The sequence below is a fragment of the Somniosus microcephalus genome, chromosome 22 (assembly GCF_052327205.1).
Source record: "Somniosus microcephalus isolate GS21.2 chromosome 22, FLI_Smic_1.0, whole genome shotgun sequence".
In the NCBI taxonomy this organism is placed as follows: Eukaryota; Metazoa; Chordata; class Chondrichthyes; order Squaliformes; family Somniosidae; genus Somniosus; species Somniosus microcephalus.
This window is the reverse complement of record NC_141008.1, coordinates 14799476-14818632: the sequence shown is the minus strand read 5'-3', so window position 1 is coordinate 14818632 and position 19157 is coordinate 14799476. Positions and strand designations below refer to the sequence as shown.

The 19157-nt window shown below is 47.1% G+C and overlaps 1 protein-coding gene across 2 annotated transcripts in view; it reads right to left on the bottom strand.

Annotated features, from left to right (window-relative positions):
• Positions 1-7646, bottom strand: part of LOC147102053 (linker for activation of T-cells family member 2-like) — a 134084-nt gene extending 126438 nt beyond the window's left edge. Inside the window, exon 1 of one of the 2 annotated variants that reach the window (XM_085964204.1) lies at positions 7533-7646. The gene's annotated coding sequence lies outside the window, so the exon portion shown is untranslated. The remainder of the gene's footprint in view (positions 1-7532) is intronic. The other variant, XM_085964203.1, reaches the window with a different exon arrangement.
• Between the last annotated feature and the right edge of the window lie 11511 nt (positions 7647-19157).

Here is a 19157-nt window from a genome sequence, read left to right as displayed (position 1 = left end):
CACCAGCTGATTCAGTAGGATGGGGCTCCCGCGTTCCCTGGTATTTCCCACACCCCGGTTCCATTTAGATGGTAAGCAGAGCAGTGATTAAGAATTTTCACAGAATCACAGAAACCCCACAGTGCAGATAGAGGCCATTTCGGCCCATCGAGCCTGCACCGACACATATCCCACCCGATCCCAGTAACCCCTACACCAACACATATCCCACCCTATCCCCGTAACCCCACGTATTTAATCCCCCTAACACTAAAGGTCAATTTATCATAGCCAATCAACCTAACCCGCACATCTTTGGACTGTGGGAGGAAATCGGAGCACCCGGAGTAAACCCACGCAAACACGGGGAGGATGTGCAAACTCCACACAGTCACCCGAGGCCGGATTCGAACCCAGGTCCCTGGCGCTGTGAGGCAACAGTGCTAACCACTATGCCACCGTGCTTGCCCACCATCTCCCGATCCAGGAACACACACACCTATACTAAAATGCATGAAGAAATGTTGGCCCACTGCATTAATAAGAAAGCAAATCATATCGCAATACAGTATATTGCACTTAAATTACATATATTTGCAAAGGGCCCCTGATGGGGAAACCCCGATTTGGCTGGGCCCCTTGGCTTGTGCCCTCGAGGTCAGGTCGCCAACCCCCCAGGATTGTCCTGGACCCTCCATTAATCCTGGGCACTGCTGTGAGCAAACCCGGGGGAATAATCAACGGGCATCAGAATCAGCGTGTGTTTTCATTTTCTTTGAACACTTTTGTTTATTAGTTATAATAATATTGGAGATGGGAAAAGGCTGATTGACTGACAGTCAAGAATCAACCAATCGGTTAACAAAGAGTCTGTTTGGTTTCCAATTGGCCGTGGGGAGGCGGTGCTTCGCGAGGATGGACGTGTCGGGCGACCAATGGCGGGAGTGTGGGGGCGGGGCAGTTGGAGGCTGGAAGTCATGTGATGAAGCCTCCGGAATACGTCGAGAGTTGGCGACCCTATCTGTTGGCCCATGTGTTAATCTTCTCTGTTGGCCCATGTGTTAATCCTCTCTGCTGGCATGTATCCCATGTTGGACTTATCATGGATTATTTTGGGGAGGGAAATCTCATTTTACGACAGAACTGCATTGGAAATTTATTTTCTCACAAACTAAAAGTTCACCTCTCGTTACTAAGCCCTGTAACTTCATCAGAGAGCAAAAGCTTCCATTGCAGGAAAACACTTAATGCGGAGACAAAAACCTTCCTGTGAGGGCAAAAGGAACCAAAAGCCACATAGGCACCATTCTCACATTTACCAGCCTTATCATAAACTCAATAAATAATTGGGACCATTACTCACTTTAGAAACCAACAACTAGTTTAGATAAGTAGCAATCAATTTAACTCTGTATATTTGCTACAAATTTCAATATAGTGGAAGTCTTTATAGTACAATTATTGTGAATATTGGCAGGCACGTTAAATATTATGGTCTGTATTAATGGTAAAATGCAACTTAAAGAACAGGAAGAGCTCATTCTGCATGCTGTTACTAAAATTATGTATTATCAGAGCAGCATCTTACAAATCTTTACAAAAAATTAGAGTGCCAGAATGACTTGGCCTTTTGAGTATTCGAGTTTTCTCAAACTCAAGAATAAAGCTTTGTCGCGCACCGCCCTGCTTTTTTGATTGGGTTCTATACACCACGACATTTTGGTAACCTGATCTCATCCAGAACAAAGGAGCATAACCTTAAAATTAGAGCTAGGCCGTTTACGAGAGAAATCAAGAAGCACTTTTTTCACACAAAGGGTAGTGGAAATCTGGAAATCTGGAGCTCTCCCCCAAAAGGCTGTGGATGTTGAGTCAGTGAACAACTCTAACCCAGTAACTTGGCCTAAAGAATGTAGAACATTTGTAGTCAAGCTTTTGGATTTAAAAAGAATCATAGAACCATACCGCACAAAGGAAGCCATTCGGCCTGTCGTGCCTGGGCTGGCTCTTTGAAGCAGCTATCCAGTTAATCCCACTCCCCTGCCCTTTCCCCATAGCCCATTTCTCCCCTTCAAGTATTTATCCAATTTGTTTTCGAAAGTTACTATTTAATCTGCTTCCACCACCCTTTCAGGCAGCACATTCCAGATCACAACAACTCGCTGTGTAAAAAAAAATTCTCCTCATTTCTCCTCTGGTTCTTTTGCAATTATCTTAAATCTGTGTCCCCTGGTTACCGACCCTCCCGCCAGTTGGAAACAGTTTCCCCCTATTTACTCTATCAAAACCACTCATAATTTTAAACTCCTCTATTAAATCTCTCATTAACCTTCTCTTCTCTAAGGAGAACAACACCCCAGCTTCTCTAGTCTCTCCACATAACTGAAGAAACCGGAGTTCCACCGATATATCTCCCATTTCACTGGGGAGTAAGGGTCATTTTCACAGTTTTGACTTGTTGTCCCCTTGGTTGCCCCATCCCCATAATGCACAAGATTTCAGGTTTTTCCCCTTCCATACGGAACCCTGCTATAGGATGTGGTGCTTTTATTTAAGGGCATTGTCTACTGACTCTCTGCAGCACGCCAACCTGCTATAAATACAACAGCACCTTCAGCATCCAAAGTCTTTCAAAGTTGCTTTCTTTATTCTTTTGTAACACTCACAAAAAATTCTAGAGAATTGTTGTTAAATCTTCAGGCCGACATAAGAACCGCAGTGGGCCATTCAGCCCCACGAGCCTATTCCGCCATTCAATTAGATTATGGCTGATCTGCACCCCACCTCCATCTAGCCACCTTTTCTCCATATCCCTGGATACCCGTATCCAACAAAAATCTATCAATCTCAGTCTTGAAAGCTCCAGTTGTCCACCAGCATCCACAGCCTTCTGGAGAGTTCCAGATTTCCACTACCTTTTGTGTGAAAAAGTGTTTACTGATTTCATTCCTAAATGGTCTAGCTCCAATTTTAAGATTGTGCCTTCTTGTTCCGAATGGGTCAATTCAGATACTGCAAATTTGTAAAACAAAATTAATTTGTTCTTTGTTGTGTATCATGTGATAAACAGGATGATAAAAAGCAAATTAGATGGACCATGGCCCTTTTCTCATCTAACAATTCCCATGTTCATAACTGGTCATTGATCTCATTGTTGTCTTGTGGGATCTTGTTGGGCACAAAATGCTTTGCCCACATAACAACAGTCAGCACACTTCAAACGAATTCACTGTATGTGACGGGCAGAGCAGGATTAAGAATTCTTGAGGCCTTGGGCACCAAAACCATTTGGGACCCCGTTGCACCCTCCCCACCTCCCCCCCTCCCGCCGCCCCCCCCCGCCTGCACACTGAGTGTTAAGGGAGCGACTGTGACCCAGCCTCGAGGTGAGAGCTTTAGAGAAACTACCCTGTATGTTTAGAATTGGTGATTTGCTGTTCTACATTATTTCCTGCCACAGCATTTAATCAGAGGCAATCTACATTCTCTGTTTAACCAGCACACTTACATTAACGCGACACAGCAGAAAATGGCACCCTACAAAACAGTAAGTTATATCCACTTCGCAAGAGAAGTTACTGACCTGCAGGGCAAGAGGCAATGGAGGAGGATGAGGAAGAAAACAATTAATCGCAGGTCACTACAGACGACACATGTGGAAGTTTTCATGAGAGTGGGGGCGGGAAGGGTTTGGCGCCAGAAGCTGTCGAGCCTCCAGTGTCGCTCGCAGCAGTGCCTGGGCAATCATAGAAACATAGAAACATAGAAGATAGGAGTAGGCCATTCGGCCCTTCGAGCCTGCTCCGCCATTCAATGAGATCATGGCTGATCACCCAAATTCAGTACCCTGTCCCTGCCTTCTCCCCATATCCCTTGATCCCTTTAGCCTCAAGAAATATATCCAACTCTTTCTTGAATATATTTAATGAACTGGCCTCCACCGCCCTCTGTGGCAGAGAATTCCACAGGTTCTGGGTGAAGAAATTCCTCCTCATCTCTGTCCTAAATGGCTTACCCCTTATCCTTATCACTGAAAATGGGCGAGGGAAGGGGGGAGCACGCATGGCGTGATGTTAATGGGGTGGGATTGCTGGCCATGGGCCCTGTAGCTCCCATCCATCCCTGATAAAGGGCTTGCCAACATTTCTGACAGACATGATAAAGCGCAATATAAATACTGGCCTTCCTTTCCTTCCTGAGTCCCAGATCAATTTAGGTACAGGAGCCTCGTGCTGAACCAACAAAACCAGAGGCCCCAAATTCAATCCCTGCCATGGCATGATACCAAAAGGTGGAATTGAATTCAACCAAGCTGGTCATTTGTGGCTGGCTCCAAAAATTGACCATGAAAATTGCCAAATTGTCGTAAACCCCCAAATAGTTCAGTAATGCCCTTCAAGGAAGGGAACCTGCCACCTCTACCTGGTCTGGTCTACATCTGACTTCAGTCCCACAATACATGGTTGACTTTTAACGCCCTCGCTCGGGGTACCGAGGGATGGGGCAATAAATACTGGTTTGCCAGTGTCGCCCACATCGAGAACAGTTTTTTTAAATCTGGAGCGCTGCATATTTTTTTTCACTTCTACTTGGACACTTACAGAAGAATAATTCTTGGGCAACTTGTAGTTATCAAAGCAAAGAGGATAAATGCTAACCAGAGGCTCTGCACCCAAATCTGTATCAATAATCACTGAAAATGGGCGAGGGAAGGGGGGGGGGCACGCGTGGCGTGATGTTAATGCCAAGTGACATAAAGAGCCCCCACAACCTCAAAAGCCTCCTCCTTGGGGCTTGGCACAATATATATGAAATGAATACAAAGTTCCCAATTTTTCTTTTTGTTAGGTTAAAGGGTATCTAGGGATATGGAGCAAAGGCTGTTGAGGCAGAGCTCCTCCATGATCTAATTGAATGGTGCAACAGGTTGGAGGGGCTGAATGGCCTCCTCCTGTTCCTAACTGCTGCAGGCTTGGCTTTGTCGACTCCCTTAATCACATTCCCTTAATTGATGGAGCCAGCAACACTCGGGAACTGTTGGAAGTGAGACTGGTGGGCAGAAAGAGTGAGACTGGTCACCCTTCAAGCACAGGGAGCTGTGTTTATTTTTTTAATGGCCGATTGTGAGCGGCACTTGACAGACCCGAGAACCGCAAAACATGCCTCAACCTTTAAATGCACCAGCTTCGTCCAGAGAACTGGTTTTTTTTACATAATACGTTTCGGAAACAACGGATAAAATGTAAAAAAAAGGTTTAAAATCTCTGAATCAGCGGGAAACTGAACTGCAACTTGCAAATGGACCCGAGGAGATTACATTGAACAGAGATCCTGCTGACACAACAAGAGACATCCTGCACTCAACACCTGAACAATATCTGTCTTACTGTCTCTGTGCAGCTGGTCTCTTTGGTCGCTGAGGGGACCTTGTTTAAGATTAAAGGCAATGATAGACTGGTGGAGCTGGGGCAGCCCCCAGTGCTCAGGCTAGAGTTAGCCCGGTTCTATCGGGACCCGCCTCGGCTCAAGAATGCCGAGAAATAAAGCTGGCGACTCGGCACAGAGGACCAGGGAGTCTGCTCGACCTCGCCACAGAGGACCAGGGAGTCTGCTCGACCTCGCCACAGAGGACCAGGGAGTCTGATGGACCTCGCCACAGAGGACCAGGGAGTCTGATGGACCTCGCCACAGAGGACCAGGGAGTCTGCTCGACCTCGCCACAGAGGACCAGGGAGCCTGATGGACCTCGCCACAGAGGACCAGGGAGTCTGATGGACCGCGCCACAGAGGACCAGGGAGTCTGCTCGACCTCACCACAGAGGACCAGGGAGTCTGCTCCACCTCGCCACAGAGGACCAGGGAGTCTGATGGACCTCGCCACAGAGGACCAGGGAGTCTGCTCGACCTCGCCACAGAGGACCAGGGAGTCTGATCGACCTCGCCACAGAGGACCAGGGAGTCTGATCCACCTCGCCACAGAGGACCAGGGAGTCTGATGGACCTCGCCACAGAGGACCAGGGAGTCTGATGGACCTCGCCACAGAGGACCAGGGAGTCTGATGGACCTCACCACAGAGGATCAGAGAGTCTGCTCCACCTCGCCACAGAGGACCAGGGAGTCTGATCGACCTCGACACAGAGGACCAGGGAGTCTGATGGACCTCACCACAGAGGACCAGGGAGTCTGATGGACCTCGCCACAGAGGACCAGGGAGTCTGCTCCACCTCGCCACAAAGGACCAGGGAGTCTGATCAACCTCGCCACAGAGGACCAGGGAGGCAGAATGTCCCAAGTTTCTCGCAACAATCAGCCAATGAAACTCTTTCTGTGTCTAATGAATTTACGCTTGGCATTGCCTGAATCCAATCTTGGCACTCGGTGAAACCCCAGCCCCGGGCTCCGGGCTGGTGGAGAATCTGTGCATCATTATTTGATGTCGGGATTCTCGCCCAGTACAAGAACCAGGCGGAGAGCTAAAGCCAATCGGTATCTCGCGGTTATTGCCAGAATTAGACCCATCTGCTGGCTTTCTTTTCGAAGTCAGTCATCTGCAGTTGGGATTGGGATTTGGATCTGGATCGAGATCACCTGGATTTTTTGGACCTGGACTTGGATTTGAATTTGGATCTACACCTGGATTTGGATCTGGATCTAGATTCTAATCCAGATCCGGTCTAGAGCTGGACCAGTCCTGGATTTGGATCTGGACCGGTCCTGAACCTGGAGTTGGATCTGGACCTGGAGTTGGATTTGGATCTAGATCTGGACCGGTCCTGGACCTGGAGTTGGATCTGGACCTGGGGTTGGATCTGGATTGGGACCTGGAGTTGGATCTGGATCTGGACCGGTCCTGGACCTGGAGTTGGATCTGGACCTGGAGTTGGATCTGGATCGGGACCTGGAGTTGGATCTGGATCGGGACTGGAGTTGGATCTGGACCTGGGGTTGGATCTGGATTGGGACCTGGAGTTGGATCTGGACTGGTCCTGGACCTGGAGTTGGATCTGGACCTGGAGCTGGATCTGGATCGGGACCTGGAGTTGGATCTGGATCGGGACTGGAGTTGGATCTGGACCTGGGGTTGGATCTGGATCTGGATCTGGACCGGTCCTGGACCTGGAGTTGGATCTGGACCTGGAGCTGGATCTGGATCTGGATCGGGACCTGGAGCAGCGGCATTGCCGGACCAGGCAGGCTGTCAGCGGGAGACAGCGAGCGGGCTGCGATCGACAAGTTGAACAGTTGGTGCGGGCGAAGCATTCGATTTCACACAGGTTACAATATTTAATGTTGCCCTCTGGGCCACACACTTAATATTTCACCCATAAACTACTGTTACTGGTTTGGTTTCTACTTTAAATATTACATTAGTTGAGTAGCTTTTTAGAAGTCCGCCCAGATTGGATTTTTTGGGGGGTTGTTCATTAAGTGAATAACCATTGAATGCAACAACTTCCTTGGAGAACACAGCTGGAAGTGGAGACAGCGAGAGGGTGTCAGGTTGAGCAGGTGTTGGGGAGGGAACAGGCTCTGGGTCAGGAGGGCTCCTTACCGGCTGCAATCTCAGGGGCTCCTTCCACGGGCTCTCATCCTGCCTCCGGTCTCGGGGTGGGGGAAGAGTCTGAATGTGAAGGGGAAATAAAAAACCGTTCGAGCTGCAGCTTCCGCTGTTCAGCAGGACTCCCGCACCACATCCGCTCCCTGGTGACTCTCTGTCACTCAAAGCTCTTCGCTTTGGTGAACTGCCCTTCATTAATCGCTTCGGACTAGGGATGCCACCCCTCCCGGAGTCTCCAGGAATTCATCTCCCGGACATTGCTGTAAGCAACCGAGAGAAAAATCATAGGAGGCATTACAACAACATCTTGCATTTATATAGCGCCTTTAACTTGGTAAAACCTCCCAAGGTACTTCGCACCAGCGTATTCAAACAAAATTCAACACCCGAGCCACATAAGTCGATATTGGGACTGATGACCAAAAGCTTGGTCAAAGAGGTAGGTTTTAAGGAGCATCTTAAAGGAGGAGAGGCGGAGAGGTTTTTTAAAATTCGTTTATGGGATGTGGGCGTCGCTGACAAGGCCAGCATTTATTGCCCGTCCCTAATTGCCCTCGAGAAGGTGGTGGTGAGCCGTCTTCTTGAACCGCTGCAGTCCGTGTGGTGAAGGTACTCCCACAGTGCTGACAGGGAGGGAGTTCCAGGATTTTGACCCAGCGACAATGAAGGTTTAGGGAGAGAGTTCCAGAGCTTAGGGCTTAGGCAGCTGAAGGCACGGCCGCCAGTGGTGGAGCGATTATAATCAGGGATGCTCAAGAGGCCAGAATTAGAGGAGCGCAGATATCTCGGGGGGGTTGTGGGGCTAAAGGAGATTACAGAGATAGGGAGTGGCGAGGCCACGGAGGGATTTAAAAACAAGGATAAGAATTTTAAAATTGAGGTGTTGCTTAATGGGGAACCAATGTAGGTCAACGAACAGGACTTGCTGCCAGTTAAAAAAAAATTGTCTTTTAATTTTCTTTGAACACTCCTTTATTAGTTATAAAAATATTGGAGAGGGGGGAAAAGGCTGTTGACTGGCAGTCGCTCATCATCCAATCCGGTAATTAAGAGAGTCTGTTTGTTCCCAATTGGCCGTGGGATGGTGCTGCCTTGTGAGGATGGACGAGTCGGGTGACCAATGGCAGGAGTGTAGGGGCAGGGAAGTTGGAGGTGGGAGGCCATGGGTTGAAAGCCTCCAGGAATATATCCAACCAGAATTGGCACCCCTACATAGGGACAGGAGGAGGCCATTCAGACCCTCGAGCCATCCAGTTAGATCATGGCTGATCTGTATCTTAACTCCATCTACCCGCCTTGGTTCCATAACCCTAACAAAAATCTATCGATCTCAGTTTTGAAAGTTTTAATTGACCCCCAGCCTCAACAGCTTTTTGGGGGAAGAGAGTTCCAGATTTCCACCGCCCTTTGTGTGAAGAAGTGCTTCCTGACATCACCCCTGAATGACCGAGCTCTAATTTTAGGGTTATGTCCTCTTGTTCTGGACTCCCCACCAGAGGAAATAGTTTCTCTCTATCTATCTTATCAAATCCTTCAATCATCTTAAACCCCTCAATTAGATCTTCTCTTAATCTTCTATACTCAAGAGAATACAAGCCTACATTGGACAGAAATACCTTAGGGAGGGGGAAGGGGTCTTGTGTCCTGAGGTCGACTATTAACTCTGGGCCTATAAAGGGCTGCAGCACATCTTATCTACATTCCCACAGAATAGAGCAGGGTAACTCGCTGTGGAAACTCCAATATATTTACCTGCCTTACCTCTCTCAGATGATGACTGCTTTGTACTTCCAGCACTCATGTTTTGTGCGGGGTGAGTATTGTTTCGCTAATGGTTAGGTGAGGGAAAGTGTCAAAAAATAATCTGCAACTTTAAGGAGCCCATTGGCACAGTCATTTGGGTTCAGGAATGGAAACAAGTCTGGTTCACTGCCAATCAATGCCTCAACCATATTTTATCTAGCGTTACATTCTCGGGAGAGAATTTACCAGAGATTCACAGCACTTCCATCTTAAGTTCTCTTCGCACTATTTCTAAACCAGTTTTCTTTCCACAAACCAGCGCTCAGTCTGAACATTCTTTGTACCCGAGACTCTAGAAAAACTGTCCATTTAGACAGGAAGTGCTAGATTGAGCCTATCAAAGAGCTGTTTATATCAGGCACCGCTGAAACTTTCAGGTTCTAAAACAAGAAACTGAAAGTTCAAATTTGGACCCAAATCCATCACAAGTGTATTTTCTTCATAGTGAGACTGATGTCATGGTTACCATGGACTGGTGCCAGCCGTGGCTCAGTGGGCAGCACTCGCTTCTGTAAAGCAGAAGGTTGTGGATTCAAGTCGCACTCCAAAGACTTGAACACAAAATCTAAACTGTACTCCACTCCAGTGCTGTGCTGAGGGAGTGTTACATTGTTGAAGGTGCCATCTTTCAGATGTAGACATTAAACCAAGTCTGTCCTCAGGTGGATGGCACTATTCGAAGAAGAGGAGTTTTCCCCAGTGTCCTGGCCAATATTTATCCCTCAACCAACATCACTAAAAACAGATTCTCTGGTCATTCTCACATTACTGTTGGTGGGACCTTGCTGTGTGCAAATAGGCTGCCGCGTTTCCTACATTACAACCGTGACTACACATCAGTAAGTACTTCATTGGCTGTGAAGTGCTTTGGGACGTCCTGAGGTTGTAAACGGTGCATAAATGTAAGTTCCTTCTTTTATTGACAGGACCTCTCTGCTGGCGTCTGATTCTGGAGTCAAGCCAGATAGACTTCAAAATATAAAAACAGCAAATGCTGGAAATACTCAGCAGGTCAGGCAGCATCTGTGGAGCGAGAAACAGAGTTAACGTTTCAGGTCGATGACCCTTTGTCAAAACTGATAAAAGGTCATCGACCTGAAACGTTAACTCTGTTTCTTGCTCCACAAATGCTGCCTGACCTGCTGAGTATTTCTAGCATTTTCTGTTTTTATTTCAGATTTCCAGCATCCCCTGTATTTTGTTTTTGTAGCCTTCAAGGTACACATCTTAGGTGGCGGTAATCGCACCTCTGTCTCAGAAGGTTGTGAGTTCAAGCTCTGCTTCGAGACTTGAGCCCATAATTTTGGCTGACACTTCAGTGCGGTACTGAGGGAGTGCTGCACTGTCGGAGGTGCTCCTTTGAAGGAGACATTAGAGCTGGGATCCTCCTCCCAGCGGTGTTGTTCTGGAGGAGTAAGATGTCTGCCCGCCCACTGACATGGCGGGGCTGCCAGTGCAGTGCCGGAACAGCCAGCAGCCTTGTCAAAGTGGCAGAAGTGACCCGAAGATCCAACCAGACATCCACCTGAGGCATTCATGGTCGTTACCACTGTTTCCCCGTGCCTACCACTGTGGAGGCCTTGAGAATTGACGGTAACACAGGCGGTTGGAATGGAACTCCGCTGGGGACCCAGACCCACCCTCCCACCGCCATTTACATGTAATGGGCAGGGAGGGCCAGCAGTGATCCCAGCGGGGGAAGGACACACTGGTCGGGCCATGAGGCAGCAGGAGGCCTCATCATCTGAATTTTCCCTCATTATCAGCTGCTTTCTCACCTGATTTTGGGCGAGTTCAAGGAAGAGAATCCGGCCTTAGGCCTCATCTGGTGGCTCAGATAGATATTAATTGGAATTGTTGGTAGAGTTACAGACATGCAGCAAGCTACATGCCAAATGTCATCCAATGCACCAATGTCTTCCTTCATAGGTAGTCATTGTGGAGTGACTTCAAAAGGTGGAAATATCTTTTTGATTATCTAAATAAAATAAAAAATCACATGGTATTATTGAAGGGAAGGAAGTTCTCCTGGTGTCTTGGGCAACATTTGTGCCACACAAGTGCCAGGCAATGACTATCTCCAACAAGCGAGAGTCTAACCACCACCCCTTGACATTCAACTGCATTACCATCGCCGAATCCCCCACCATCAACATCCTGGGGGCCACCATTGACCAGAAACTTAACTGGACCAGCCACATAAATACTGTGGCAACAAGAGCAGGTCAGAGGCTAGGTATTCTGTGGCGAGTGTCTCACCTCCTGACTCCCCAAAGCCTTTCCACCATCTACAAGGCGCAAATCAGGAGTGTGATGGAATACTCTCCACTTGCCTGGATGAGTGCAGCCCCAACAACACTCAAGAAGCTCAACATCATCCAGGACAAAGCAACCTGCTTGATTGGCACCCCATCCACCACCTTAAACATTCACTCCTTCCACCACCGGCATACCGTGGCTGCAGTGTGTACTATCGCCAAGGCTCCTTCGGCAGCACCTCCCAAACCCGCGGTCTCTACCACATAGAAGGACAACAGACGCATGGGAACACCACCACCTCCACGTTTCCCTCCAAGTCACACACCATCCTGACTTGGAAATATATCGCCGATCCTTCATCGTCGCTGGGTGAAAATCCTGGAACTCCCTCCCAAACAGCACTGTGGGAGTATCTTCACCACACGGACTGCAGCGGTTCAAGAAGGCAGCTCACCACCACCTTCTCAAGGGCAATTAGGGATGGGCAATAAATGCTGGCCTTGCCAACGACGGCCAGATTCCATGAACGAATAAATAAAAAACATTCTTCCCGCAATCAAGACCACCAAAAACGAATTGACTGGTCATTCATCTCATTGCTGCTTGTGGCATCTTGCTATGCACAAAACAGCTACCACATTACAACAGTGACTGCATTGAAAATAAATTCCTTGTATCTGACGCACTATTAGACATTTGTGAAACACGTGATATGACTTTTTTTGGTCATGCATGGAGCCGTGTTTAAGAGACTCCAAATCAAATAACTGAGAAATCTATACCTCTGGACTTTCTTTTGTGCCCGATATTGAGTGTGAATTCTCTCCCTGTCTAGGCTCACTGCACTTACCCAAGCCCAGAGACACAGGTTGGCAGAGCCAGTGTTTAGAGAGACCCAAGTGTACCCAGGGTTACTGCTGAAGTTTAACCAACGAACCCACATCGCCTCCCAGTGCAGAGGACTGACAAGCTTCTCACTACTTGTTCAACGTTGCCTATGCTACCTGTTAGGGTATTCACTTGCAAGGTTACCACCATTGGAATCAAATGGGTAGAATCCTGATCCCATAATGCGTCTACCCCTCAAGGTTCCATTATTGACATTAACTAGGAGTGGTTGGGTCAGGTATCGGATTAGCAAACCTACCGAAGGTTGACTTGGTTCCTAACATCCTTCACTAAGCACATCATCCTTGGAGCCACTGTGACCCCAGAGAAACCCCACTTCCCCCTCAAGGAAGAGAGTCACTTGTTGGTTATTAGACAACTGACAAGCATGGGTCTGAGCCCTAGGAGGACAGCAGGTACCAGGAGTTCCTTATGAGTAGAATGGTGAGCAGCGCAGCTCATCATAGAATGTGTTGAGTGCTGTGCCACCATTCCCTTGTCCTCAGCATGGACACACACAACGCCATGAATGGTGGTTCCACCAGTTACAAGTATGAGCTTCAGTAGCAGCTACTTGCTGCAACCCAAACATGGTGGGCATCGAGCCTTGGATATATGAGTGTGTGTGTGTATGTTGCCATACCTGACCCTCAGGTAGCACCTTCCAGCAGTTGTCATCCCAAGTTTCAGAGATTTCTCATCAACCATACGACGGAAAGCTGCCTGAAGCATGGTGGAAGGACCCGCACAGGGTCATTATAGATGTTCAAATCCAGTCCACATACCAGGCTTACTCATCACCAACTGCTTAATCCAGGTCCTCATGAGAAGGACTTTACAAATACATGTGCCCGCTATGACACTGAGACACTCAGTGACAGGTCGGTGTAGGCTAGAGCCCTCCATTCCTGCACCTGCTTGCCCTATTTTGTCACAAATCCACCTTAGTTTGGTTCGATATCTGGAGTTCAGTAGGAGACCTATTTGGACACGACAAGCTTAACCTGCATTGGAACTTTGCCAACATCGAAGAAAAATGAGAAAGCCCAAAGTCCTCCCTTTCGGTATGGTTCTGAAAGATTGTGTCAAGACTCAAGTTGGCTTCCAGCATGAACATGAGGTAATAAAATGAACCAACAAATGAATCAGATGGCCTTGTAACCTCAAATCTGTATCTTACAGATCCTTTCTTGAGCCATCCTGCTGCTCTTGGGGACAATCCGACAACTTATCTCACTGGTTAGCACATTGTTCAAGAGGGCGGATGTCGTCCTCTATGTGCCCAGGTGAGTCCGCCAGCAACACATTATCATCTGAGAAAAGGAGCAGCAGAGGCATTTCAGAAATGGCAGGGACATTCCAGCTCAGCCTGTGTACAGACTCAGCTTCTTGTTCACAGTCTGCAGGCGTTCATCCTGTTGTGGTGCACACTGTACAGATGTTCATCCTGTTGTAGTGCACACTGTACAGATGTTCATCCTGTTGTGGTGCACACTGTACAGATGATCATCCTGTTGTGGTGCACACTGTACAGATGTTCATCCTGTTGTGGTGCACACTGTACAGATGTTCATCCTGTTGTGGTGCACACTGTACAGATGATCATCCTGTTGTGGTGCACACTGTACAGATGTTCATCCTGTCGTAGTGCACATTGTAGAGATGATCATCCTGTTGTGGTGCACACTGTACAGATGTTCATCCTGTTGTGGTGCACACTGTACAGATGTTCATCCTGTTGTGGTGCACACTGTACAGATGATCATCCTGTTGTGGTGCACACTGTACAGATGTTCATCCTGTTGTAGTGCACACTGTACAGATGTTCATCCTGTTGTAGTGCACACTGTACAGATGATCATCCTGTTGTGGTGCACACTGTACAGATGTTCATCCTGTTGTAGTGCACACTGTACAGATGATCATCCTGTTGTGGTGCACACTGTACAGATGATCATCCTGTTGTGGTGCACACTGTACAGATGATCATCCTGTTGTGGTGCACACTGTACAGATGTTCATCCTGTTGTGGTGCACACTGTACAGATGATCATCCTGTTGTGGTGCACACTGTACAGATGTTCATCCTGTTGTAGTGCACACTGTACAGATGTTCATTCTGTTGTGGTGCACACTGTACAGATGATCATCCTGTTGTGGTGCACACTGTACAGATGTTCATCCTGTTGTGGTGCACACTGTACAGATGTTCATCCTGTTGTGGTGCACACTGTACAGATGATCATCCTGTTGTGGTGCACACTGTACAGATGTTCATCCTGTTGTAGTGCACACTGTACAGATGTTCATCCTGTCGTAGTGCACATTGTAGAGATGTTCATCCTGTTGTGGTGCACACTGTACAGATGTTCATCCTGTTGTAGTGCACACTGTACAGATGTTCACCCTGTTGTGGTGCACACTGTACAGATGTTCATCCTGTTGTGGTGCACACTGTACAGATGTTCATCCTGTTGTAGTGCATACTGTACAGATGTTCATCCTGTTGTAGTGCACACTGTACAGATGTTCATCCTGTTGTAGTGCACACTGTACAGATGTTCATCCTGTCGTAGTGCACATTGTAGAGATGTTCACCCTGTTGTGGTGCACACTGTACAGATGTTCATCCTGTTGTAGTGCATACTGTACAGATGTTCATCCTGTTGTAGTGCACACTGTACAGATGTTCATCCTGTTGTAGTGCACATTGTAGAGATGTTCATCCTGTTGTAGTGCACACTGTACAGATGTTCATCCTGTTGTAGTGCACACTGTACAGATGTTCACCCTGTTGTGGTGCACACTGTACAGATGTTCATCCTGTTGTAGTGCATACAGTACAGATGTTCATCCTGTTGTAGTGCACACTGTATAGATGTTCATCCTGTTGTAGTGCACACTGTACAGATGTTCATCCTGTTGTAGTGCACACTGTACAGATGGTCATCCTGTTGTAGTGCACACTGTACAGATGTTCATCCTGTTGTAGTGCACACTGTAGAGATGTTCATCCTGTTGTCGTGCACTGTGCAGATGTTCATCCTGTTATCGTGCATACTGTACAAATGTTCATCCTGTTATGGTGCACACTGTACAGATGTTCATCCTGTTATAGTGCACACTGTACAGATGTTCATTCTGTTATTGTGCACAATGTACAGATGTTCATCCCGTTATGGTGCACATTGTACAGATGTTCATCCTGTTATCATGCACACTGTACAGATGTTCATCCTGTTATCATGCACACTGTACAGATGTCCATCCTGTCATGGTGCACACTGTACAGATGTCCATCCTGTCACGGTGCACACTGTACAGATGTTGATCCTGTTATCGTGCACACTGTACAGGTGTTAATCCTGTTATGGTGCACAATGTACAGATGTTCATCCTGTTATGGTGCATACTGTACAGATGTTCATCCTATTGTAGTGCACACTGTGCAGATGTTCACCCTGTTGTAGTGAAGTGTACAGATGTTCATCCTGTTGTAGTGAACACGGTACAGATGTTCACCCTGTTGTAGTGCACACTGTACAGATGTTCATCCTGTTGTAGTGCACACTGTACAGATGTTCATCCTGTTGTAGTGCACACTGTACAGATGTTCATCCTGTTGTGGTGCACACTGTACAGATGTTCATCCTGTTGTAGTGCATACTGTACAGATGTTCATCCTGTTGTAGTGCACACTGTACAGATGTTCATCCTGTTGTAGTGCACATTGTAGAGATGTTCATCCTGTTGTAGTGCACACTGTACAGATGTTCACCCTGTTGTGGTGCACACTGTACAGATGTTCATCCTGTTGTAGTGCATACAGTACAGATGTTCATCCTGTTGTAGTGCACACTGTATAGATGTTCATCCTGTTGTAGTGCACACTGTACAGATGTTCATCCTGTTGTAGTGCACACTGTACAGATGGTCATCCTGTTGTAGTGCACACTGTACAGATGTTCATCCTGTTGTAGTGCACATTGTACAGATGGTCATCCTGTTTTAGTGCACACTGTACAGATGTTCATCCTGTTGTAGTGCACACTGTAGAGATGTTCATCCTGTTGTCGTGCACTGTGCAGATGTTCATCCTGTTATCGTGCATACTGTACAAATGTTCATCCTGTTATGGTGCACACTGTACAGATGTTCATCCTGTTATAGTGCACACTGTACAGATGTTCATCCTGTTATTGTGCACAATGTACAGATGTTCATCCCGTTATGGTGCACATTGTACAGATGTTCATCCTGTTATCATGCACACTGTACAGATGTTCATCCTGTTATCATGCACACTGTACAGATGTCCATCCTGTCATGGTGCACACTGTACAGATGTCCATCCTGTCATGGTGCACACTGTACAAATGTTCATCCTGTTATCGTGCACACTGTACAGATGTCCATCCTGTCATGGTGCACACTGTACAGATGTCCATCCTGTCATGGTGCACACTGTACAGATGTTCATCCTGTTATTGTGCACACTGTACAGGTGTTAATCCTGTTATGGTGCACAATGTACAGATGTTCATCCTGTTATGGTGCATACTGTACAGATGTTCATCCTGTTGTAGTGCACACTGTGCAGATGTTCACCCTGTTGTAGTGAAGTGTACAGATGTTCACCCTGCTGTAGTGCACACTGTGCAGATGCTCATCCTGTCATGGTGCACACTGTACAGATGTTCATCCTGTTGTAGTGAACACTGTACAGATGTTCACCCTGTTGTAGTGCACACTGTACAGATGGTCATCCTGGTATGGTGCATACTGTACAGATGTTCATCCTGTTGTAGTGAACACTACAGATGTTCACCCTGTTGTAGTGCACACTGTGCAGATGTTCATCCTGTCATAGTGCACACTGTACAGATGTTCATCCTGTTGTAGTGCACACTGTACAGATGTTCATCCTGTTAGCGTGCACACTGTACAGATGTTCATCCTGTTGTAGTGCACACTGTACAGATGTTCATCCTGTTGTAGTGCACACTGTACAGATGTTCATCCTGTTAGCGTGCACACTGTACAGATGTTCATCCTGTTGTAGTGCACACTGTACAGATGTTCATCCTGTTGTAGTGCACACTGTACAGATGGTCATCCTGTTGTAGTGCACACTGTACAGATGTTCATCCTGTTGTAGTGCACATTGTACAGATGGTCATCCTGTTGTAGTGCACACTGTACAGATGTTCATCCGGTTGTAGTGCACACTGTAGAGATGTTCATCCTGTTGTCGTGCACTGTGCAGATGTTCATCCTGTTATCGTGCATACTGTACAAATGTTCATCCTGTTATCGTGCACACTGTACAGATGTTCACCCTGTTGTAGTGCACACTGTACTCATGTTCACCCTGTTGTAGTGCACACTGTACAGATGTTCATCCTGTTATGGTGCGCACTGTACAGATGTTCATCCTGTTATAGTGCACACTGTACAGATGTTCATCCTGTTATTGTGCACAATGTACAGATGTTCATCCTGTTATGGTGCACATTGTACAGATGTTCATCCTGTCATCATGCACACTGTACAGATGTTCATCCTGTTATCATGCACACTGTACAGATGTCCATCCTGTCGTGGTGCACACTGTACAGATGTTCATCCTGTTATCGTGCACACTGTACAGATGTCCATCCTGTCATGGTGCACACTGTACAGATGTCCATCCTGTCATGGTGCACACTGTACAGATGTTCATCCTGTTATCGTGCACACTGTACAAGTGTTAATCCTGTTATGGTGCACAATGTACAGATGTTCATCCTGTTATGGTGCATACTGTACAGATGTTCATCCTGCTGTAGTGCACACTGTGCAGATGTTCACCCTGTTGCAGTGAAGTGTACAGATGTTCACCCTGCTGTAGTGCACACTGTGCAGATGTTCATCCTGTTGTAGTGAACACTGTACAGATGTTCACCCTGTTGTAGTGCACACTGTACAGATGGTCATCCTGGTATGGTGCATACTGTACAGATGTTCATCCTGTTGTAGTGAACACTGTACAGATGTTCACCCTGTTGCAGTGCACACTGTGCAGATGTTCATCCTGTCATAGTGCACACTGTACAGATGTTCATCCTGTTAACGTGCACACTGTACAGATGTTCATCCTGTTAACGTGCACACTGTACAGATGTTCATCCTGTTGTAGTGCACACTGTACAGATGTTCATCCTGTTGTAGTGCACACTGTACAGATGTTCATCCTGTTGTAGTGCACACTGTACAGATGTTCATCCTGTTATCGTGCACACTGTGCAGATGTTCATCCTGTTATCATGCACACTGTGCAGATGTTCATCCTGTTATCGTGCCCACTGTGCAGATGTTCATCCTGTTATCGTGCACACTGTTCAGATGTTCATCTTGTTATCGTGCACACTGTACAGATGTTCAGCCTGTTAGCGTGCACACTGTACAGATGTTCATCCTGTTGTAGTGCACACTGTACAGATGTTCATCCTGTTGTAGTGCACACTGTACAGATGTTCATCCTGTTATCATGCACACTGTGCAGATGTTCATCCTGTTATCGTGCCCACTGTACAGATGTTCAGCCTGTTAGCGTGCACACTGTACAGATGTTCACCCTGTTGTAGTGGATACTGTGCAGATGTTCAGCCTGTTATCGTGCACACTGTG